Below are 26,159 nucleotides of genomic sequence, written 5' to 3'. Positions count from 1 at the left end.
AAAATCTGCCCCAACCGAATTCTAGATTACTTCGTTTCGCACATTGCCAGGAAAGATGGAGATAATCTTGAAAAACTATTAGTCTTCGGAAAAGTGGAATGAAGTAGTCACAGACCGTTGCGTTAGTCTGACCATATTTGCTGTACACTTGACAGCAGCTTCTACAACGGCGATAGATCGAGATGACGTACAGAGAAAAGTCAGACCCTCAGACATGAAGAGTACGACCGTGGAAATGTATAAATAAGTACTTTCTTTTTACTAGGATTGTAGGGAATTTCTGTAGATTAGGAAATCTACGGAATTTCCCTACAATCCCAATTGACTCCCCTCATTTAACTTTTTGCCACTCACATTCGATATTAATCAAGAAGAGTTCAAATAAATGTAAAATAAAAAAAAACTTGATTATGCTTTGGTAAACCAAGTTTTTGGTTTTGCTATATTAGCATACCCACATAAAATAATAGAATAGAAAAACGGTATAGCAACAAAACACAAAAGGAAAAACACAAGGAAAACAGTAATAGTACTTAGTGCTAAGGTTCAAAGGCGGCACTAAAAGTAATCTTTTAAAGGCAACCTGAGCCTTCGAAGCCGATAAAAAGGTGGAAAGTGGATGGTGCATAAAGTAAAAAATTAAATAAAAATATAATTAACTTACATAAACTACCAAGAAGAGAAATTTCTAGGTTAAAAAACGTTCTGAAATGGATAATCTACACTATTTAAGACTGATAGCATATCTCGCACAATTTTGTTGTTCGAAGGGGCTAATACTGATTATTTATTTATTTTTCAATATAATCAAAGCAAAGACTTTCACGATCCTTAGTAAAATTTGCTAACCATTAACAAAGAGTTTTCGAATATTCTGTCGGATAAATATCCGAAGAACACGATTACGTGCAAAATACTAGGCAAACAACAGTTATAAACATAGTTAAATATGTTCTGCTCACAATGCAACAACGGGTTGGAAATATAACATATCCGTGTTGATACACGCCCAAGCTTTGTTAACGTAATCGTATTACACGCTATTTCCCTTCTATTCATAGCTATGCAGCTTATTCATAGTCCAAGGTCACGACTAAAATAAATTATTGGGTAAAAACTCGCATGTTCCACTGCTGATCACAAGGCCTAGATCCGATTGAGTAAATATTGTTAAATATTGGGTTTTTGTCAGTAAATTTCCAGTATCAGCCCGAAGTTAGGAACTTGACACTGTCCGCCCTTGGAAAGCACGTTAAACCTTTCATCCTGGGTAATATCACTACCAATATCATCATCATAAATCTATTAACGTCCAGGGTTCTGGGTGCAGGCTACCTATTCTGTTTATAGTAGATAGGCTTGCGTTTGACAACTATCATGCCTGGTGGAAAGCAATGATGCAATCTAAGTTGGGGCGCGCTGCGCTAGAAAATACCTATTAACTGTTGCCTTGAAGTCATTCAAGTTGTATGTATCAGGAAACCGATTCCGGAAGAGCGTTCCAAAACTTAGCGTTACTTTTTTTTTAAGTATAGACCAGTGCTTGACTGCAATCACACCTGGTATGTGATGGTAAGTGATGATGCAGCCTAAGATGGGGCGCGCTTGCCTAGAAGATGCCTATTCACTCTTGATTTGTTACGTATCAGAAACGTAGATGAAAAGCGCTTCGTACGTGTTGGCTAAATGTCAATCGCATAATGATGCCACCGTTCACGGCAACTCGCTGTTCTGTGGTAGAACGGAGGAACAAGATTACGAAGTTCCTGAGCACACTTGCCAAAGTGTATCCTGAAACAACCGACAGGCAGCAACATTACCGCAGTGCTGTAGGCAGTGTAGTTTCGCCTGAGTAAGTGATTCGTCGCCGATAATTCTTCTTTCTTCTGGATGGCTCTGCCAAAACTCGGTGGATCGTCGCGATCGCGAGTCGCGAGTTTTGGCAGAGCCATCCCACAGGTGACCACAGACTACATGTATTCATGCTGGTTCAGATTTGAGCCTGGTAAAGTGTAAGAAGCTGCCTTGACGTGAAATACGGCTTAACCTTGTTAAGAATACCAAGTTTTAGAAGCAGTTCTTACCCTCAATACTTTTCCCGTAGTTAAGATTGGATGAGATGTTGATACCCAAGAGCTCAATTTGAATGATTTTTGAACACTTACAGACAGAAAGTTTGTTGGCAGTTACAGATATATATATATTGTAAAAGATTTTACATTATAAATAGTAGAAGGTATACAAAGTAAATAATAAGAAATAATAAAATCCCAAGCGCTAATATATAATCGCTTACAGGCAAAGCATAGTAGAGATGGACCCAACGCGTGTAGGCTTTGAAAATTACTATCTTAACTTGTTCTCCGTCGCTTGGGAGTGGACACTGTCAATTTGTTACTACAGGCTGGCCCACTGCAAGGCAAGGGTCTCCTCTCCGAATGAGAAAGGTGGTAGACCATCAAGCGGTAGACTACACACGCACATAATCATGTGCAATCTACATAATAATTTTTAGAAGAAACTAAAAATTATTATGTTGAATGTAATTTTTTTCAACATAATTAGCCTGCCTTGGAAGAGATGGAGGAGGTGAACTTGTAGTCATTAAAAAAATCATCAATAATATCGTAACCCCACTGTAATAAATGTTTAACACATTTTTAAATCTATGCAATTGTAAGGCAAAAATTACCTTAGGATCGTGTTAAGAAAAACATACTCAAAAAGTTTTAAATTATTTAAGCGCTTTTTTATGAGAAAAGAAGCCTGTACCCAACAAAAAGACAGTAATTGCTTGAGAAATAATGATTACGATGAAGATTGAACAGTATCCCGACAAGGCCTAATTAAATAATAGAGTATGAAGAAGGAAGGAATAGAATATGAGGCTTGGAGGCCTAGCAAATGGGTCCATACATACATTTTTTGTTTACAAATTAAAATCGTACCACACAGTTAACTTAAAATCGTAAACCGTTATGCTCGCATATATTATTAAAAGTTCTTAGCACTTTCGTAGTCAACGGGGAAGCTTGTTATACAATTCTTTCGCTCATATAGTTTAAAGATCTTTGAAACCGGCCGGTCATGCGGAAAAACGGGCGTCGGCTACTTTAAAGACTCGGCAGGTACTGTACACCTGCAGTGTGCTCCGCGATTCGTAGGATTCAGATAAACGGAAAATAAATATTCTGACTTATAATAATTAGTATATTGGTTTTCAGTGGTTTCATAACCGTAACATTGAAATAATGGAAAATTAAAGTAAATAACTTATTTTTAGTTCCTATACTATAGGTTGCGTGTAGTACTGTACTATACTGCAAACTATTCGAGCAGATAAAAGTTGTACCTACGCTAAACTTTTTTAAAGCGAAGTTGAAATCGTTCCATGAGGCGAAATGTAATAAAATGCTGAAGATTTTAGCTTTGGAATTTTATTTCATTCATTCCAAAGATAAAATGTAATTACTTCTGTATTCATCTTATACATTTACTTTTATATTAATTCATTTTTTATTGAAATTCGAAATACTTTGCTGGTCTGAAGTGGTTCCAAATTAGAGTTAGAAAAATTACGGCACCATCCATGCCTGAAGAACACGTTAAACGTCGGTCCCTGTTAGTATCATACACGTATTGTGTCAATAATCGGTAAAGACCGCTAACCTGCATTGGAGGAGCATTGTGAATATATGCTCTATAAACCCTTATCTCAAAATGGGAGAAGAGGGCAATGCCAAGCTGTAGGGTGCTAAAAGATTAATGATGTTGTCGTAATATTAACTCTGCTTATAACGGTTTATGTGCGGACTGGAATTCTGTAAGCCGTTAGACACGAAACTCTTCTAAATTCGAGAGGAAGGGATCAGGTGTGAGTTATAATATTATCCTCGGCCTAACGCCATCAACATCTTCAGCCCCTTAAGCCTCATACGAGAGATGGATTTAGAGATTAGATCGTGCAAGCTGCTCCAATTTCACCCAGACAGTGTGATCCGCGGGGCTAGCATTCGGTTGTAATTTACCAGTAACCGAATAAAAACCGGAAATTTACATAAACAGCTAAATATTGGTTTTTCGAACGTGTTTCCTTTAAGCCATAAGTCATCACTGGCAACGCGCACTCTTCGAAGACTTTGATCTTCAGGCACTAAGGAATATTGGATGGCGTGAAGCTTCCCGTACTCTAGACATAATATTACATCTCTTAAAACTTAGATTGTCTCAATCGATCTAGACCGCTTTTAATGCGCAGCCAACCGAACTGCCAACCTGGTAGGTGCAATAATTTGTCCAAGCGTATTCCGCTTGATATAAAATAACAACAAACTGTTTTTTGTTTACTATCAAAGAGGTCGTTATTGGAGATTTAACCGCAAACGTTTTTATTGAACTGCAGATTAAAAAAATAGATGAAGATATCTAAATTAAAAACTCAATTTTCATTGAACTAATGATTACAAAAATAGATGAAATTTTCATTTAGATATCTTCATATATGCGTATAATAAAATTGTCCATCCAGAATCCACTGCGAAATGCGTGCGCGATTAAATCTCCAATAACGTCCTGTGTAAACAAAAAAAGCATGTTGTTTAGTTATACTCAGCAGAATACGAATGAAAATTATTAACCCAAAAAATAAATTTAAAAAATATTATTGATTCAAAATTGACGGGGTGCTAAGTCTGCTAAGGAAAGTTACGAGTGTGTGTGTGTGCGTGCGTGCCTGCCTGTTATTACATTACATTTTCACAACTCCATCAAATGAAAAGGCTTGACTAGTAGATGGCCGCCACCAAAAAATGACCTTAATTTCACAAGCCCATGTAGGTATAACTTTACTTGTTTTAGATAATTTACTTTCATACTATTTCTATACCTTTTTGAGTTTAATTATTTGTTTTTATGTGTAATATTGTAGTACAAACAGTACTAGCTATATATGTTAATTTGTATAACTTGTAGCTCAAGAACTCATACACACCTATTAGCAATTTTACTGATAAATGGCCTCCTGTTTTTATTAACTAATGGCAGTTGCCATGAGATCGTCAACACAAAGTAGAGGCTTCGTTATAAAAACATTTGATATTTAGGTCGCTCAGACTTTATTCCATCACTGATATTGTGCACTCAAACACATTTTATATATCTATTGTAAAACCATCCTTGTGCTTCATGTAATAAGACCTAGTACTGAAACGAAAGAGTTTAACCATTAACTCAAAAAGGGTACATTGAGGGTATTAAAATATTATGACATCCAATTTGACAGAGTGACGGATGCAACAAAGTTATTGCAAGCCCGGTAAAATTAATCCGCAAACGAGCCTGTATGAAACAATTTTTTTTAATTTATCATGCGTTCCGTATAATGAATATAAATCCAGTATAAAACCGATTGGAATAGTAAACTTCTCAGAGTTGTGGTAATGTTATAAAGTCATATCAAAAACTAATTTATTAAAATACATCAGTCTTATTACAACCGCCTATCAAGCGTTCACAATATTTTTGAAGTTGGATTCAGAAGTATAGAGTCAGTATAAAATATTAAGTTTTTTTATTAGTTTTATTTGGGCCCGTTATGATTTTTTCAGAATGTACCACAATATATATATATATATATATATATGTTATTTTTTATAGAAAATTTTTACCATTTAATTTTAAATAAGTAATATTTTTGAATCGGAGATAAATCTAACATCAAGCCTTATGCATTGCAAGTGTGTGTACATATGTAAACGCGTTAGAAGTTATACTTCATTGGCGTAACAAGATTATTATCTTTTTGAAAATTTTATCTTTGGCCTTATTCTACGTTTGTAGAAAAAACGATACTAACTATGGAAAAAAGGTATTTAATACATTGAAGAGACGGGACAAAGGATGGACGTTGGGGTCCCAAGGTGCTGGAATGGCAGCCCCGAACTGGTGAGCGCAGCGCTGGTCGGCCCCCAACGAGGTTGACAGACGACATTAAGCGCGTCGCAGGTAGCCGCTGGATCCAAGCGGCTCAGAACCGTGGAACTTGGAACTCCCTACTAAAGACCTATGTCCAGCAGTGGAGACTCTCGGTTGATGTGATGATGATGACATTGAAAGATTTACATAGCTCTAGTTAAATAAAGTTTATTTAAATATTACAATAAAAATATTTCTACATATGGACATAGTAAACATAATTAAATTTGGAATACTAATTATCGGACAACTAAGTTTCACACAACATTAAAATTTGAGATTTTGTACAATTGAATCAATTAAATCACCGGAATGAGCCTGCAGACTTTGACAATCGGAGTGTACATCGTCAAACCTTTCGTCAAATTTACTCTCATAATTTTTCCCTAACGCGCCAAAAGGCGTATAACTTCAAAAGAAAAAAAATATGATTTACTCGTTTTATTTCTTACTATTGTGAGGTGATGGATTAGATATTCATATCCTTTCCGTTTTGACGATGGTTTCACAATAGTCACAACAAGAACGATAAAAAACACACAGAAAAATAAACAAAGAAAGAAAACAAATCGTTTCATGTATATTTTCTGAACCAACTGAATGAAATTTAATTTTCCACCTTTTTATTACCGAAGAACCTTAGAAAGAGCTTCACCTCGATACACTCTTACTTACCATCGAGTAAGATTGCAACCAAAATACATTACCTAATAAATGTTAAAAATACGTGAAGCCATAAACAATTTCGTCTTTTCATTTTTGTAAGAAGACAACAATGAGTTTCATTTCATTATATTTTCAGTTGATAATTCTCTATGTTTTAAGTAGATAAACTGTAACTGTAGCCAATTCAAATATGAGCTTTAATCTCTTTCAAAAAGTAGAAGTTCGTCTAATTAAAATACAGTCCAATTTTGAAGTTTATAAGGGCTTATAATTAAATACGCTGGCATGTGAGATACGGCTTAGCACGTTTTATACGATGACAGAGTTGAAGGTTTTCAGAAATACTCACATACGTCTTGCCACAACCAAGAAATTATTAGACACGTAAAAAACTCGAGCACCTATGCAATCAAATATAATAAGTATGCGAAGGTCGTGTATAGGTCGCGTCATGTAAAAAGAGCTCTGAGAGATAGATTTCGCAGAGAGTGGTTTAAATAAATTACACAGTAAGAAAGTTAAATATTTATTTCAATGAATATTCTTCAATAAGAGTCATTGAAAGATAAATTTAAAGATGTTAAAATAATGACACTATAGCCAATACATATTTGAAAATTTAATGTATGTTCACAAAAATATATCAAAATTTAAAAGAAAATGTGACTGCAATAATTTGAACGTTAGAAGCAAAAATAAACTTGCAGTGCAGTACACTAGACTACACAAAATAAGCAATTCATTTAAAGGAAATTGTATACAATTTTACAATAAATTACCGGTTGATATCTTGGGGATGTCACTAAAGAAGTTCAAAGTTTGTATTAAGCGACAGCTTATAGAAAAGTCCTATTATAGTATAAAGGATTACGTAAACGATAAAAAAGCTTGGGTGTAAACAATTGCTCTAACCAGGTTGCTTCTTAAATTTTTTCTAATGACAATGTGAGATGGTGATAACAAAAAGAACACCCGGCTAAGTTTGTTGTGGGCTTCTTCTTAGACCAGGGCGCGATTGGAACCCTCGTAGCTTTAGTTTTAGGTTTACGATTGTAGTTATCGCCATCACTACTCACTGCTATGTACACATTTTGTATACAATAACGCATCAAAAGTGCCATCTATGTGCCTATTTGAATAAAGAAATATTTGACTTTGACTTGACTTTGACTTTAAGGAAGAGTAAATATAGGGAAATTACTATAGATTGAAAACATTTGTAAAAAGAGTAAATAAAGGGAAAATATCCGGGCAATAAAATGTAAATGTAGCTAAGCATGGTAAGTCTGGAAAATAACGACATTGTTACGAAGTCCAAGTGGTAATTCAACCCCTGCAATCTTAGGAGCGCTATATCTGATGAGATAATAAAAAAACACCATTTAAATATTTAACTTCCTAATAAGTAATAATAATAAATAAATTTATCAACTAAAATTCACAAGTAGACTTCAAACTATTGTGGTGTAATCATAAATTCTTACGAATTTTACCGTACGTGGTTTACGGTAAAATTCTTAAGAATTTATGATTACGACTCGACAAAAGGTAACTTCTAAGGAAATTAATAAACACACACCTACTCACTACATCAATCAAGATATTCCATATAAATAAATTCCCTCAATATAAATAGGTAGGTACAAAAGGTTAAAGTTTAGAATTGGGAATAGGTACTTAGGTAGGTACTATAAATATATTTTAATATTAACTAACAATCTTATTTAAACCGATAATTCCTATAACTTTATTAATAATATAACTTTATTAAAAATCTTAAGTGGATAAAAAAGCAGGTAGTTAAAAAATGTTTTAAGTTAATGCCACGAACGTCCAATAAAACAAATAAACATGCATTATCAATTAATTAGGAAGCAGCCTCTGGACACAAAAGACACTATCAATTCAGAAATCCTTGTAAAATACCCAGCTGCTAAGGAGTTGATAATAAAGGCTGTGGTTAACTAGAAAATATACAGGTTAAGATTTTAACTCTTAACAGATAGGAAAATCGTGGTAAATTTATGTTCCATTCGTATAATTCTATTCTTTAACAAATCAAAGATAAAATCCGCTTTGTAAAAAGGCTATTTCAAATTAGCAAAGCCACTTGAAGCAATTAAATAATTGACTTGAAGCGGTGCGAAGGCAAGAGGCTGTCGACGTCAGCGATTTGATAATAAGCTCATCTAAACTCCAAGATCGGGCTCAAGTTTAATTAAGTGCTTCTGTCGGACGATATTTGTTTTTCTCTACTTGTCGTTTCTCAAACTGTAGGTACCTATTTAGATTTTAGCAGTCACGTTTGTTTATTCAATAATAAATACTATCAAACTAATCATCATCATCATCATCAATTTTATATTGGTATTCGAAAGTTTGTAAGGATGGATGGATGTTTGGTACTCTTTCACGCAAAATCTTGTAAAACAATTTGACTGAAATTTGAGAAGATTTTTCCTGGAAGAATTTACTCGCGGGATTTATTAAAAACTTAATTGACTTAAGGAGATTTTGGCTTAACAATTATTCATTGTAAAGTCAACATTTCCTGAGGATGCTCCTATGTCAGAGCGAAACGTGAATGTACTCTACGTTGACGAAGATCTGTTAATAGAAAAGCAAGAGACTCTGAAACAGATTCCCCTGCTTTTTGTGGAGTATAGTAAGTTAAGCTTCATTTTCGTAGTACCTATAACATGGAATGCCGCAAAGAAACGCCTGCTTATATCTAATATTTATTAAAAAACAAAAAACACGTACGAATCCACGAGCCACAGGTTTAAAATAAAATATTATATAAGATTAAACATATAAGATTTCTATAGTGTTAAAGCACAGCTAGTTCAAAAGTAGGTAAATTCTTTACAGATTTCTTGTAATATAATGGAAAAGGAGTGTGAGCGTCGTGTGTGACACATTATAAATACGTCTTTGTTGCATAAATAAGGAATGTGGATTAGTTGTTTTTTTTTAAATTGTATATTCTACATCCACTACTTAGGCCGTATACCATGTTAGACCACATCATCCTTTACAATCAAGTTTTATTGCAAAGGCTAACTACTAGTGGACTTTTATTTAAACGAAATAGGAACATTCTATTGAGTAGGACTGTTGTTACTACAAGATGAAAATGGGAGTCTTGTGTAATAGGGAATGAGAGAATACTCATGATGAATGAGAGAATAGATAAAAAAAATGCTGACGTATGTACTTTCGATCTGTGATACTGAAAATTTCTTGGAAAAATACTTATAACCACGGCGTATTCTACCATTTAAATGATATGTATCAGCATGCTGCTATAAAGTCTAAAATCTTCCTCAGTAAATCAGCTGGCAGGTCCAAATATAACTGTTTAGTTTTATCACGTTAAGAACAAATACTAATGATAGCGATGCAACTTCTTCCTACATATTTAACCGACCGACTGAAAAGTGCGGGAATTTTATCATTACTCACTATTTGAAACTTTCTGCAGGCAGAAAGACAATAATTACAGTTCTGGCTTGAGTTTCAAAAAAAAAAACATCTTCTATTTACAAATTTTGCCTGTTGCAGTTTTATTATAAGTATAGATATAGATATTCAAGACAGCATACCATTTGGACAAGAACTTGCGAGCCCAATAAGATGAATAATGTAAATAAGAAATTAAAAATAAAAAAATGCTTTATTTGTCATAAAAGAACACAGAAAACAATAGAGTCAACTTAATGATAACACATAAATTGATAGAAATTTTTGTTTTATTTTGCACAGATCAAAAGAGTACCTGTTGAGACTGTGTCTCGTTAAACAGAGCAAAACATAATGAAAATATTGTTAAACACAGTTGCCGTCAAAATTCAGTGCAAACTTGCAATTACAGAAAAACAATTTACCATATTACTCCCTGTGTACGAAAGCCTTCCCACGACTCATAATACACTATAGTTGATGAATTTTAAAGGGTTCCTACCCTTTAAACGTACGGTCCCTTCTTTCGCCTTAAAATTCTCATGGAAGAGCGAAAGTAATGTCAAATTCTGCACATCCTTGTGCCATCCACGAGGATTTTCCCACTATAAAAAGTATTATAATCGATTGAGCATAATTAAACCTACCCTTGGAACTGGCCTTATAAACAAGAACGTGAATATTTGGGTCATGGCCACCAATGTTTACAACATATCGGTACCTACCTACTCTAATGCAGGTAAAGCTATTTCAAGAACAAAATACGTCATAGTTTATTTGCTAGAAAGCTCTACTTTCTTTTAACCTTGACAAGTACACACGCCAAGAACGTCCCCGCGTATCTTTAAGCACAAAAACCATATATTTACCATCAATACTATGAAGTCTCACAGTGCATTTGAATGCATGAATGTAGGTAGGTAAGTTATCATCTGTATTCGGTCACTTTATCACTCCCACAAGCCACGTGTGTGAACTTTTTCACTTATTCAAGTTGAATAATAATCGTGATAATCCTCGGTTCAATATTCTCCCAACTCCACTGCCTTCGAAGAGAAGGGTTAGAGTGTTTTCCAAGGAGGGTTGGCGGGCTTGAAGATGAGGTCACATCATAACCTAAACTGACGGTTATCTAGGAATGGTAGTAACGCGCGGCGAATAATCATTTTTTTCCTTAAAGTACCACGTTATACCGGGGCATACTTTTTTAAAATTGCAATTTAGCCATTAATTAGATAATAACATTATTTACACCCACACTTAAAGTACATTAATTTATATCTAAATAAAAACAATACAAAATTTATTTATTTCAAGTAGGTCTAATTTATAAGTACATTTGAAACGTAAAGTCAGTCTGTTTGTTGTAACTCTACCACCGGTTCGGAAGGCAGATTCCACTGAGAAGAGCTGGCAAAAAACTCAGCAGATTGATCTTTTCCAATTTCCAATTAGGGCAAATGACTTATCTTAGGTGTGCATAATAATAATAATAACGTTTAATTCAGATAAAAAGCTATAGCTACAACAATAAAAATTATCTTATTTACTATTTTAGTAAACTAAATTTGGCGAAACCTATAAATAATAAATAATTAAGAATCTCCTAACTAAGGTAAGTACCCTCTTGAGAACTAGGTGTGTGAGTGTGTACCAACCCAGTGCTCCATAAAGGGTTTTTCCCATGTATTGGTTAATATTAATTTTCCCATTATAATATGTAATATAGAATATACTTAGATCTTGTGATCTCAAGATAAGAATTCTTAATAGAAACACAATCAACCTACGTGTTTTTTTAAGAAAAATCTGGCGCATTGGCTGTGTACAAAATGTTTCTATGCAATATCCGAGTATCTGACTTCGAATCAAAAATGATATTATTTTGACATTATTATGATAACATTGATATTACCTGTATAATTTAATAAATAACTTTTCAATGCTTGCTCAACAAGATTATGCAGACATGTGTAATGATTGTTCTTGTTGTGCATTTTACATTTCGCATGCTTAATAGTAGAATATGGAGGAATGTTATATTATAATAAGACCCTATGTAAGCTCATATTCAGCGAATAAATTTCATTTCATTTCATTTCATTTCTAAATATCTAATATGTTTGGTCCGACTCAGTAATCGAACCGAGGACAGCATACTAAACACAATACCACTGAGGTAGTTTTGTAGGTACGTATAAGAAAATCGTGGCCAACAATAATTTGATCCAATTCAGCATACCTTGATAACGTCGAATTTTCTAAGAGCCCTTCTTAAAGTTCGAACATAAATTTTAGGAAAATGTCAATGAGCAGAGCGCCCTTCAGAGGTCGAACAGGGGCCCGAAGAGGAAGCTCAAAGGAGAAAGCTAACCGAATTACTGTCTCTTTTGTATTTTTATTTCGTTACCGTGTAATACATTCGGATTTAACGAACCATTTTGTATTTTTTTAACACGGTGAATATCGGCCTTGTGAAATGTCCCTTGGCTTTATTTAGCAAACTTCATAGGTATGGTTAACATATTTGACGATGCGCCGTAAGCCCGAGTGTAATTCCATGTTAGGTCAACCAACCAGGTAGTTATAAAGGTTTTTTTTATACGAAATTGTCAGTATCTGCATAGAGTTTAGAGAGGGTTTGTTTTTATTATTATTGTCTTTCATTGATTGATTTTAATTTTTTTTAATCCTTAATAATTATTTAATTTTATATAAATAAAAACAACACTATTAAAAAAATATTATAAAAAAACATCCACTTCTCCACTTGCGGGGTTTTTGAATGCCCAAGCAACCGGTGATCAAGGCTCCAGAGTGAGGAACCTCCTCACAATACGCGCCGTTTCAAGGACTACTGCCTTCTGTATCCCACCCTTGATCTAACGATCAAGCGAAAGCTAATGAAGATATTGGCCGAAGCATTTCGCGAGAAGACCAATGACTAAAACGACTATCGGAACGGTGTTGATTCGACCGTTATTTCCGTAACCTCCATTCTAATTATTATTATTTAACTCCTTATGAAGTTATGGAAATAAAAGTACAATAGAAATACAAAGATGGAAGTAGAAAACAAAAGGCGGCCTTATCGCTTAGTAGCGATCTCTGCCAAGCTGCCTTAAGATTAGGACAACATGAGCGAGAACGAAAAGTTTCACTTATCTGCCTGGAATGGAATATATTCCTAGTTAATTTCTCTCGAGGTTTCCAGAGAAGTGTACATGCTAACACAGGTGCACTATCGTTTCTTTATTCCCTCACTCTTGTAGTTCGATGGAACGGCAGTTTCTATACCGTCAGAAATAATCAGCAGTAGAACCGACAACTTCTAAGGCACGGTTGTGGATCATCACCTATTTCCAAATTCCAGGCTGATGCTAAAAAAACTACACTATTTATTAGCGGCTTAATGAGAAAGGCGGAGAACTGGGGATGGTGGCGTGCTCTCGGAAAGGCCTATGTCCAACAGTGGATGCTTGCAGGCTGATGATAATGATGATGATGATTTATTAGCACGACCCGGGGATCGAACTCAAGACCTCGTGATCTGCAGCCGAACATGCTATCCACTAGACCAACGACTCAGATAAGTAATATAAATAAAAGTACTGACGTACCTAAATGATAATTGTAGTTGACAGCAGTTTAATACAATCTTTTAACACCCACTTTACTTAGCGGTGGATTTTTGCATAATCACACTCAACCTTGTGAATATTAGCTTAAAAGTTCCAGCGATGTGATCTGGAGGTTGATGAATCAGTCAAGATAAAATATGTATGGATATAGAAGAAGAAAGATTGAGAGCTTTTTGTGGCAGAGCTCGTGCGGGGAATAAATAAATAAAAAATAAATAAACTACGACAATACATACATCGCCATCTAGCCCTAAAGTAGGCGTAGCTTGTGTTATAAGTACTAAAATAACTGATGAATATTTGTATGAATGATATACATAAATACCAGTGGCGTGCATTTCATACATGCACAAAAGGACTGCATACCCAAATTATTTTATATAAGTCGTATTTAAGGGGAATTTTTCCATTTTATGCCACCTACCTGCTTTATGTATACCCTGGTCGAAAACCCTGTGCACGCCACTGATAAATAAAATATACAGATAAACATCCAGAGACTGAAAAACATTCATGTTAATTACACAAACATGTTCCAGTGGTGGGAATCGAACCCACGGCCATCGACTCAGAAAGCAGGGTCGCTGCCCACTGCGCCAGTCGGCCGTCGGAAATGCTATCGACATTCTTAGTTCTGCCTCTAAGCTATTGTCTGAAGGGCGAGGTTGCCGGTGGAATTCCAGGCGCATGAGGCTTAACCCCTACGGCTCAAATGGACACGGTGCGGCATGTTGCAGGACTTACTCCTTGCATGCCCTGCGTGAAGTGTTGCTCTGTTTATAGGCAATGGTTTTCCACTAACCATCAGGTAGGCCATGTGGTTTGTCCGTCAATTATTAAAAATAAAAAATAAAAAAACATATACGATTAAACAACCTAATAAGATTAAAAACCTTGTTCATAAAACTTTCTAATTTAATTTCTTTGCTTTAACGCTTGTTTTGATGATATGAGACATTATGACTCTCGGAATAATGGCTATAATCGCAAGATGATTCAAGGAACAGATGCCAGTTTTCTACGAAGTTATCTCTTTGAACGTGAGTCGGTAAACTTTGCCTACCAGAACTGCGGGTTTCGCGATACTTTCAGAATTTTCGTTTTACGTTGTAAGACAAACAGAAACTCAGTGCCAACTTCCCTACATTATCGAAGTCACAGAATTAAGAACATACAGAAACCGTGTACAGTGTACTAATATGAAGCATCAAAAACCACTCTACTTTAGTAGTGTTTTTCGAATAGGCTGGGCGGTTAGTCACTTCATTCCATTTAGCAGTTGATAGTAATTATTTTACCTCTAATGTTCGAAACGTTTAATAAAATGGGGAAAATGAACATAAGTTTGTGAGCTTGTAACATACCACAGGTGTAAAGTCAGAAGTGCGCGGAGGTTTTCACTGTTTTTGGACACAACGCACTTCATGCAATAATGGCTGGAAGAGGGTTCTGTGTATTCTTAATTCTATGATAGCGTAGTCCAGCTATGGATACCTAAGCTATTTTGTAAGCACTGAGAATTATTTCTTCAAAGCCATTCATGTTGCTTCTATGATGCTGCAGATATCCATGGTGCCTTTTGATAACTTAACCTTCTCGTTGGTCCGGAATTCGAAATAAAATAACCTTAACAAGTTTTTTTTATTGCACTACAGTTGGCACTTGACTGCAATCTATCCTTGCCCTACCTTGAGTTCAGCAGTTATATTAAACCCATACGCCTAATCGGTCTCTACGCGCCATCGTAACTGAACGCTAAGTCGCTTACCGGTACGTCTTTGTCGGTAGGGTGGTAACTAGCCACGGCAGAAACCTCCCACCACCAGAGAAAATTCCGAAATTATCAATTCCCAAATTAACGTTACCGTTGCTCTATACCTAAAGATGGCGGTAATTATTAAGACTAAAATTAAAGCTATCAAATTCAGAACGCACTTTGATTTAAAAACAAGTCCGCAACAAACTAAGCCAGGTATATTTGAATTGAAACAATTATTTACTTCTCTTAAAGAATAAATATTCATGTAGAATGAAATCATATAAATCTTATAAATATCATTTGATTAGCAATCATATTAAATTTACATAGATATCATACATATAAATTATAAAAATCTACCCTCAGAATCTTGAATATTTCATTATTCAGTAGGTTATTATAGTACAGTATCATATTTATTCTGAATTAAGTTATATGAGAATTCGTAGGGAGGACATAGTATGGATGATTTTTTTTTACAGATAATAAATAATTGGGCTGGTCCTGTTAAGTTTAGAAAACATAGATGACGTTTGAAACTTAACTGGTCGTAGTTAATCAGTTGTCGAATGACGTTAGGTCGTAACTACACGGTAGCCCCGCGTCGATAGATTTTATTTGGCATTAGATTTATTTGGCGTTAGATTTTATTTGGCATTAGAATTTATTTGGCATTAACCTTTCCTTAAGCCTTAGAGAGCATTTAACACCATTAGTCCTGGTCACTTATCCAATACCTGAATAGGTATTAGACACTTAGAAATCGCTTTAGAATTGAACTCTATTGTTATTTATTCGACCACGTTTCGGAGGCGTAAGTCATCACTGGCAGCACGTTCTGAGACCTTGGTCTTCAGGCACTAAGGGATTTTAAAGATGCCCATTTCCCAAACGCTACAAATCCCAGTTGGATTCACCTCTTTCTCAAAATTGGACCTACCTAGGCCCGCCTGTTGAGAAACTCTGCTGAGGTCATTGAGCATTGTATTAAGGCCTCCCAGAGTCTCTGCCATTATTACATCATCAGTAAATTGAAATGTTGTACTTGTCATTAATTTTGATGCCAAGTCCGTTCTAAACCAGACACAAAATATTAAAAATATCGTAACGTAACGAATGTGGCTATGGGTATCACCATATTGATGGAGTTGTAAAGAAATATGTTATACGCAATTTTGTGGCGGTGGCCATCTTGAACCGATTTTCATCAAACAGTTAATAAAAACCCCGACTAATTCACCATTCAAACAAAAAAAAACAAACAAAATCAAAATCGGTGCATCCGCTCGCGAAATATGATGACACAGCAGAAACACACACACACACACCTCATCGTTTTTGCGTCGGGTGTTAAAAAGCTAAGCTAAGGGAAATATTGTAAAGCCAAGAAAACTATTTTTACCCCCATTTTCGCAGGACTTTCCTCAAAGCATCATTTAAGGCAGGATATCATAAATTACAACAAACACGGGCCGTAATTACGGTCTCGGCCTCCCCTTCTGGGTACTCAGTAAGCCTAACTAACATGGAAAAGGTAGGTACGAAAATAAAGAATTTACATTTCGCATTCGAAGTTAGATTCATGTTGTGAGTACAACGAACTCGAAAATAGTTTCCGAGTTCTTTGTGTAAGTGTCATGAAGGTTTTTCGAGTGTAGATGAGTTAGATCTTTAAAGTAAGAGTTTTTAATCTACCATTACAGTATTTCGATACCAGAAAAGAACCTCACCTCATTATCATCATCAATACAGAGCACGGGTCCTTCTCTCAGAATGAGAAGTGCTTAGGCCCTAGCAACGCTGGCCAAGTGCGTATTGATAGACATCACACGCCTTTTAGGAAATAATGGGAAACTCTCAGGCATGCTGGTTTCATACGATGTTTTCCTTTACCATTAAAAAAAGTGATATTTTATTGCTTTAATTGAAAACGCATATTACTCGACGCACATAGTTTTGAAGCCTTACCCTCTGGGCTATCATCATTAACCATCATATATACATGATATAAGCACCTATTAAGAATCAAGAGCGAAGAGTTTTTTTGTTTGTTTATTCCATTTAAGATCAACGGGACAACAGGAACAGGATAGAATTTCAATTACTAGATATGACCTTCACAAGAATGTCTTAAAGCAAGCCTGCCAAAATGAGACTGTTCAAAAGTATACTGTTCACGAAACTTTTGTTCTTTCTACTGATGAGGTATGGTTTACTTTTGTCTAGAAGTTCTAAAAAGATCCGTAAAGTTTTATAATTGATGCGCACAATTATCTTAATCTTAATTAGGCATAACTACGAGTATCAACACTAAAATTTTTTCAGATACCTATTCGGAGAAACATAGCAAAAAAAAAGAGAACTCATAATTGAGATTAGTACTTATGGAATAATCGAAATGATAATTTTAAATGACAATGTTAGATGGTGATAACAAAAAAAATAACACCCGGCTAAGTTTGTTGTGGGCTCCTTCTTAGGCCAGGACGCGTTTGGAACCCTCGTAGCTTTAGTTTTAGGTTTATTAATATGGTTATCGCCATCATCTCTCTACCGTGTAATTCTCATGTAATGTACGCATCAAAATTGCCACCTATGGGCCTACTTGAATAAAGATATTTTTGACTTTGACTTTGATATGCTTCAATTTCTATAATCTTTGACATCCGGAGATCGAAATCAATGGCAACAGCAGCTAATGCGCTGGGCTGCAGCAGCCAGTGGGTTTCATTTATGCTTGTTTTTTTCACATTTTGTGAAATAAGGTTCCAATCTCAAATTACGCTAGACTGTCTAATGAAAATTTGGTTCGAAAAAATACGCGTGGAATCGCTAAGCTTGAAAGTCGGTTGTAAAATCGCATACCACATAAAAAAGTATTTTCTGAAGAGCTTTCGGAGCCACTCAACACGTTCTGGTGTACACGTGATTGTTGCCAAGGTCGTTCCATATGGTTATTATGGCTCTCACGTTTTCGTTCGAAAGACAAAGGAAACTTTAGTAAGTACCTACCTATATTATATTGCTCACTTGGAAGATTGAACATGTGGGCTTGTAAACGTAACGCAAGATATAGAAGAATGGAACTACCCGATTTTTACGCCAAAGCTACGTCTTAAGCCATTACCTTTGTCCTTTACCTAAACACGCAACCCTATATTCTATGATTACGAGCCGGCGAAATAGAAGAAATCTGATAAGGTCACGAAAAAAAATGTAAGGTAACCCAACAACAATGTCTAACAACACTTGACAACAATGTATCTAATAGATTATAGTCTATGTCAGTATTTTTAAGGTTCTGTGTAATTGTATTCTATCCTACTGTCCTACGCTTCTTCTTTCCGACTTGTTTCTCTTCCACGCAAAAACTACTGAACAAATTTTGCTAAAACTTTGCAGTAAAATAGTACGTACGGTTATAATTTATAAATAAGTATATAGTGTTAATTGGCTTTTGGTTTTTCAAAAATAAGTGAGAAACGAGTAGGAAATATATGGGTTTAAAACATTCGAAAGTGGCTATTGTCAAAGTTATTGTGCTATTTCCGTTTCACTTGTTGGTTTTAAAATTTAAATACTTATTTGACTTATTTGCGCAATTTCACGTTGCTGATACTGCTCTATAATTTGACGCAGGCAACTTCAGAATAACAAGCCAAATTTGTTCCCACAATTATATGTGGTTAGCCATTATATTAGGTCTTTACATATGAAATTGTCGTTTTGTCGTACTGGTCACTTTGATCTCAAAAATCTTCTTTTTAGTTAGGAATTTCAATTTAAATCTAATTTATTTGCTTTTCCCTCTTTTGATTTTATCTTGGCGTCACTCAGTTTACAAAATGGAAAACTTGAAATATCACGTTATTTAAAAGTACGAGTTCCATAGTTGCACCGTGCTGCAGAAACGGCTGGAACAGATGATGTGTATGGCAGCGGTGTCGCAACAGAAAACAGTGCGTTTTTGATTTCAACCTTTTTTTTCATTGAATTTCAACCTGCAAAACAAGCCGTGGACGGCCAGACACCAAAGTAGATAATGAAGAATTTAAGACTATTGTGAAAACGGTTCCATCGCAAACCACGTCCGAGCTACAGCTGCTATGTTAGTGATAAAACTATTTTAATCTACTTGTAGCAAAACCTCATGAATTGAGTGCAGCAAACCGACAAACGCTCGACCAACCGGCAGAATAATGTAGGGATATTAAATCGAATCATTAACTGTGATGATAAGTGGATCCTGTACGATAATCCGAAACGCTCATAGCAATAGCCAGCCAACTCCTGCCGAAACTAAAATTTATTTATATAAAAATTACTTGTGAGCGTCTGGTGTACTAATGCCGGTTTCGTTCACTACAGCTTTCTTAACTCTGGCCAGACGATTATGGCGGATGTCTATCGTCAGAAACTACAAACCATAATGGAAAAGCTGGCAGCTAAGTAACCGAGGCTTGTCAATTGTTCTAGGCCACTGCTAAAATAAACTCTGCACAACAGTCGGCTACCAAATTAGAGCAGCTTCAATTGGAATGTCTGAGACATCCACTGTACTCCCTAGACTGGCTCCAACAGATTACCATTATTTCCGAAATTTGGATAACTTTTTGCACGGGAAAAAATAAACAACGATGGGCAAGCCCAAAGCGCCTTCAAAGATTATATAGATTCCCGTCCGAATGGTTTTATTTAGTAAAGGGATCAATTAACTATCTTTGAGAAGGCAAAAGTGCAGAGATGGTACATAATTTGGCTGAATAAATATATTATGTTTAAAAACGTTCCCTTACAAAACGCCAATTTCATATGTAAAGTAGATCTTTACATATGTATACACATTAATATATTTTTTTTTAACCAGCAAACATTAGGAAGCTGTTACATCAGTTTACAAAATAGGTATTAAGAATAAGACACCACAAGGTATCTTTGCGCCATCTGTGTCACAGTAGAAGACTGAAGTCCAATGCATCAATGCATTTACAATTTCATGAATTTTTTTTTAACTCAATAAAAATTTTAAACAATTCGAATTATATTTATAATTTTCATAATAATTAATAGCAAATTTGTAAAAACACCAATCAATTCAGTAAAATATTACGCACTTATTGAGTTATTTTTATCAAAAGTCTACTTTTTACAGTAATTTTGTAAAGTGGATAAAATACTAAACTGACAATAAAAAAGTCTATCTTATCTATAAACTTATTTTCCATATATATTGTCGATAAAATTGCCTGTGTGTGTGTGTGAGGCTTATTGAAGGATTACTTCTACAAACAATAACATTACGATTGTGCGGTGCACCTTACAGTGAACGACAAGCTATTCAAAAAAAAAGGTTTTAAGCTAAGTTTAAGTTTATCTACAAAAATTAGGGCAAAATAACCACTGTATCAACTTTAATGGTACTCAACAGTATGTACGATAAATGTAAAAATGATCATAAGATACATAAAAATGGAATCACTTACAGTGAAACGAAATATTCAGTAAAAATTTATAACAAGCCGTACTTCACCTCAAAAAGTTATGTCCTCAGACAGACAGATAGACTAAGGAAGTGCTACAAACTTCGGCAGCCGATGTAGTATGATTCCTTTAGAATTTAATAAAAATGCTTTTTTATGCATAATTTTAGGTTTTTGTCAACATATTAATCTCGCAAGGTCTTGAGTTTGATTTACGGGCTAGGCCAATAACTATAAGTTTTCAAGTACAAGCCCGGTAATTGGAACTGAGCGTAACTCTTTCCCGTGCTTCGCAGAGCACGTTTAGGAATGTAGCGGTATAAGCGATTATTCCCAACATATAATAATATTTTTTTTGCCCATGAATCCGCATTGGAGCAGAATGGTGGTTCAATGCTCTACTGAGAGAGCAAAGATTTGAACGAAGCTGTGAGATGTCAATAGACGAAGGATGATGATTATGGTGATTAAGCTAACGGTACTTAATATTAATACTATCTTGGCATTTAAATAATAATTAAAGAAGAAAACTTTGATATTATAAACATTAACTCCCTCAGGAAACTTATTACTCTTATTATAAAATAAAGTGTTACTCCCTCAGCGCATACTGCATTATTTATAGTACCAAAATATTCAGCGGGTACTGCAGATTCCAGTTTATGTAACAACGTCGAGCCCCTCTTGGATCGGGCCCAAAAGCGGGGATAGGTAGGTAGGAGTACCTACCTGCTTATATAATCGTACCGCGAAACTTACCAGGTCCTCATCATCGTCGGAGAAAATGTTCGCACGCTCCTGGGACGTCATGTTTCTTTATTAAACACAGACTCTATCGACAAAGCCTTCATGGTTCACGAACACGAAACACTGAGCCTCACATATAAACACGTGAACTGCATCCAAAATCGCCCTTCAAGTGTTACAAGACCACGTACAGTCATGGTGCAACTTTTCATACAATTTTTTTGTCAATTATCACTTAAAAAATATATTTTATTCTAATTAAAATAATTATAGCAAAGACTTTATTTACGAATGAAGAACAACATCGATTTATTAACGAGAGGGACCTAACCGCGTCCGTACAATGAAACGGTCGGGAGCTTACTGCGGTTTGCGGAGGGCGGCCGATAGCTCCGCGGCGTCCCGTAACCATGGCGACGCGTTGTTCTATTCAAGCTGGAAGCGCCACTATTTGCAGTTTTCCCTCAGTTTTCCCCGTAAGTAAATTAACTGAGAGCCTTAATATTCCTTTGTTTTATTTCTAGAAAATACTTCATTGCAAGGCAATGAATTGATTAATAAGAGTAATGTAGAACATTTAATGGCGGAAAAGGCCTCATAATTTTTCTTTATGAGGGAGATTTTATTTAACTGTAGGTTTTAATTGCTGTTATTAGGAGATGGAAGCAAAGTCAAAAGCGTTGTTACTTGTGACAAAAATAAAAGCTTCACAAAGGTTAGCCTTGACACAATTTTTTTTCCTCTTAACATCCTTGAGAAAGAAGGTTTAGTTCCTAATCTCACTAAAGCAATGATATATGGAAATACGCAATACACGATCTAATCCGATGAATGTACGAATTAGGTTCCAGGCGTATTCCTTAAGAATTGTATTACGTTTGTACGTAAGAGTTGTAATTACAGGAAACCAGAGTAGATAATTCATGTTATTTATATGAGACCGTTAGATTATTTTCGTTTGTGTGCTTTCTTTTCTCAGTCTTATTTAATAAACTTTTACTACTGGGTCATGTGACGTCATCGGTCAACCTATTGGAGTGCCTACCAACGGTGCGTCTTTTGTTATATTTTTACCATTTCAGCGTTTTAAAGCTCCAGCGTCCAACGCCTATTATCATCACCATCAAAAGACCCAAGGATGTTTAATACTGCATATTGGGCTTTAATACATCAATTCAAGTCAAGAGTTGTCTTGTATTTTTTAAAAATACCCACAGAACGCATGCGATGAATTTGGTGAACCATATTTGGTGAAGATTTTGATTTTAAACATTTCATCAAGTTGATCTAACGATGGCTAGCCGAGTTTAAGAGTATCATGAATCATCATCATAACCATCATCGTTTTTAGAGCATATGATGGTGGATCTGCTCCAGTAATACGAAGTACAGACGTGGGTGACAGCAACTTCCGAACTCCAGATGTTTATTGATAAAATGTCATTATACATATCAACTCAATACCGGCCCACTACAGGGAACGGGTCTTCTCCCACAATGAGAGGCCATAGTCCACCACGCTGGCCCAGTGCGGGTTGGTGGACTCCGCACACCTTTGAGAAGATTATAGGAAACTCTCAGGCATGCACGTTTCGTCACGGTGTTTTCCTTCACAGTCGAAGCAAGTGATATTTTAATTGAATTTTTAATTTAATAACTTAGAAAAGTTAGAGGTGCATGCAGGGATTCGTACAAGAGTATGAATATAATTGCCCCGGGTATTTATTTATTTAACTCTTTATTTGTACACCACTAGTATCAGGAGTTTATTATTTCACAAGCTTAACCCGACCTCTAATCACGTAATTACTCTATTTTTAGAAAAGTCAATCACAAAAACTTCTTTGCCATTGATAAGTAATTCGTGATTTTCGTTTAGGTGAGTAGTTTTTACCTGAGGCGTTTTCTAACGAGCACTTGACCAGTTTTTAATATTGTAAAAGCGTCTCGCTTTTATATCCCAACAAAAAGGTTAAGAAAAAATATCTCATTACTCCCGCGTCATAAAAAATGTTAAAAGGACATCCTTTTGTCCTGCGCAAAACATTTTATTTCAACGAGGGAAATGTTCCTAGTTGTTTGCATCGCACAAAGATACTAGACAAAAAGATACAGCTCGGTTATGTGGGGACAAGATGCCTTAGTTCTAGGGTTTACTGCGACGCAACAGTGGAAAGAGGTTTATTCTTCTTTTTATAAGCATTAAATAATCCATTTAGATATATCTTTATTCTGTTCCTTCACCATATATTAGTATAATGACAATATAAACACTACGGGATCCGTTTTTACGAAACAAAAAAAGCGTGTTCACTCAAATAGTTTGCAGCACAATTACAAACTTTGCTGAAACTATGCGAGGTATCCAATAATATAGTTACTATTTTTTTTAATTATTAAATAACAATTCACTGCGCACACTGCGGTTGTAAAGTACGTGCAGTCTTCGAAGTAGCCGACGCCCGCTTTTGGCACGACCGCTTCCAAAGCGCGTAGACATGAAGTCAAACTTCACTTTTTTTTTTTTTAATATACTACGACAATACACACCTAGCCCCAAAGTAAGCATAGCGTGTGTTATGGGTACTAAGATGACTGATGAATATTTTTATGAATAATATACATAAATACTTAGAATATACATATAAACACCCAGACACTGAAAAACATTCATGCTCATCACACAAACATTTTCCAGTTGTGGGAATCGAACCCACGGCCTTGGACTCAGAAAGCAGGGTCAGTATAGAGCGAATAGAGCTTTTTGTGACATACCTCGTCCGGGGAAGTACTATCGCCATACTTATTTCTGCCGCATTGTTACAATGCTGTGTTCCAGTTTGAAGGGCGTGGTTGCCGGTGTGATTACAGGCACATGAGACTTACGCCTACGCCTCAAATTGATGGACACAGTGCGGCATGTTGCAGGACGTCCTTCTTGCATGCCCTGTGAAGTGTTGGTTTGCTTATGGGCGATGGCTTAGCATCAGGTTAGCCATCTGTTTGCCGTCATTTATTACGAGTGCAGTGAGCGTTGTTATATTTATTACACACGCAGGAACATAAAATAGGAGAAGTATAATATACTTAAATTAGTATAGATTATAGAACTTTATTAGGTATATTATTTGGACAGTATTTCCACAGGTACGCCCATGCTTAAAGAATTAATAAAGCTGTGGAAGAAGAAAGAATGGTGTTCTTTCCCCGTAGTGAAAAATGTCTCCTGTATGGTCCGTCAATTATAACTTTAAAAAAAACACAATCGCACCGCAGATATGATGCGGTGGACTCGTAAGTAATTCAAGGTCACCTGCCACCCCACGCAACCCTACATCAATTCAATTGCGCGGTCTTGAAGCTGACCTCGCGTTTCATATTTCCGTTTCGTGTTGCGAAACTTTTACCTCTTGTTTTTCTTGCAGGCGCAAAAAGGGTAAAAAGGTTTCCCTTTAGTAAAATATTTCTTAAAGTTTTACATCTACTTACCTACAATTGAAATTTATATTCTATAGTCTCATTATCTTCAGATATAATTTAGTAATGCTAGCTTGTGCCTTAAGACCCTGTAGATAAAGAAAGAACTATCTGAGTAAATATAATGTAATCCAATCAATTATTATTATAACCGCGCAAGTTTTTGACAAAGACACCTTTCACCAAAAGCCACACCTTCCCCACATCAAACAAAAACCATCTCAAAATACCTTGAGAATAAATCTTGTGAAACAAGAATAAAACTTGTGGCAAAGCAAATAAGATGTATAACAATCGAGGCGGCATCCCGTAACGTTAATGCTCAAAAGCTCGTGAGTCGTTGCACTAATCTCAGCCTACCTACTTAGTTTAGGGTTACCATATCTCGGAAATACCAAGACAATACCAATATCTAGACATCACATAGAAACCGGTTACGCGTACCGATGTATGGGTTTTAATAAAACCCATAGGTACGCCTAAACTACGTTAATCTATTTTATCTTACTGCTTACTTTAACTTTAGGAGCGGTTATTTTGCTCAAATTTAATTTGATATTTATAATGCTTAGGTCTATGCACGGACAGTATAGAGGATATTCTGAAAACCCAATACGTATTAGATAAAAATCTAAAAGTGATGGTTGGTTTGTATTTCTTTCAAGCAGCAATATTTGCATAAATTTATTGTATTTATAACATTAGTAGAGAAGAATAGATGCAGAAAAAGAAAAGAGTACTCGATGGCGCAGCCGCGGGTGCCTCTATTTAACAATATAAGAATACAAAATGTGTTCAAATTGTTATCGAGGAATAAACTGACAGCGAATTAGTATTAATACGAGTATATAGAAGCGGCGATATCCCTTTGGCTAAGACGTCGGCTACACTTTCTGGGGGCGTAATTTGAATCACACACCTCTAACTTTTTTGAGTTATGTGCATTTTATGTAA

The 26,159-nt window shown here is 35.5% G+C and overlaps 1 protein-coding gene across 1 annotated transcript in view; it reads right to left on the bottom strand.

Moving 5' to 3' along the window:
• The window catches only part of LOC120631567 (transmembrane protein 151B-like), a 39,468-nt gene extending 17,686 nt beyond the window's left edge, over positions 1 to 21,782 (bottom strand). Inside the window, exon 1 of the mRNA XM_039901201.1 lies at positions 21,741 to 21,782. The gene's annotated coding sequence lies outside the window, so the exon portion shown is untranslated. The remainder of the gene's footprint in view (positions 1 to 21,740) is intronic.
• Between the last annotated feature and the right edge of the window lie 4,377 nt (positions 21,783 to 26,159).

Source organism: Pararge aegeria, chromosome 18, assembly GCF_905163445.1.
Source record: "Pararge aegeria chromosome 18, ilParAegt1.1, whole genome shotgun sequence".
In the NCBI taxonomy this organism is placed as follows: Eukaryota; Metazoa; Arthropoda; class Insecta; order Lepidoptera; family Nymphalidae; genus Pararge; species Pararge aegeria.
The sequence above is the reverse complement of the archived record's forward strand: the minus strand, read 5'-3'. Positions and strand labels throughout refer to the sequence as shown.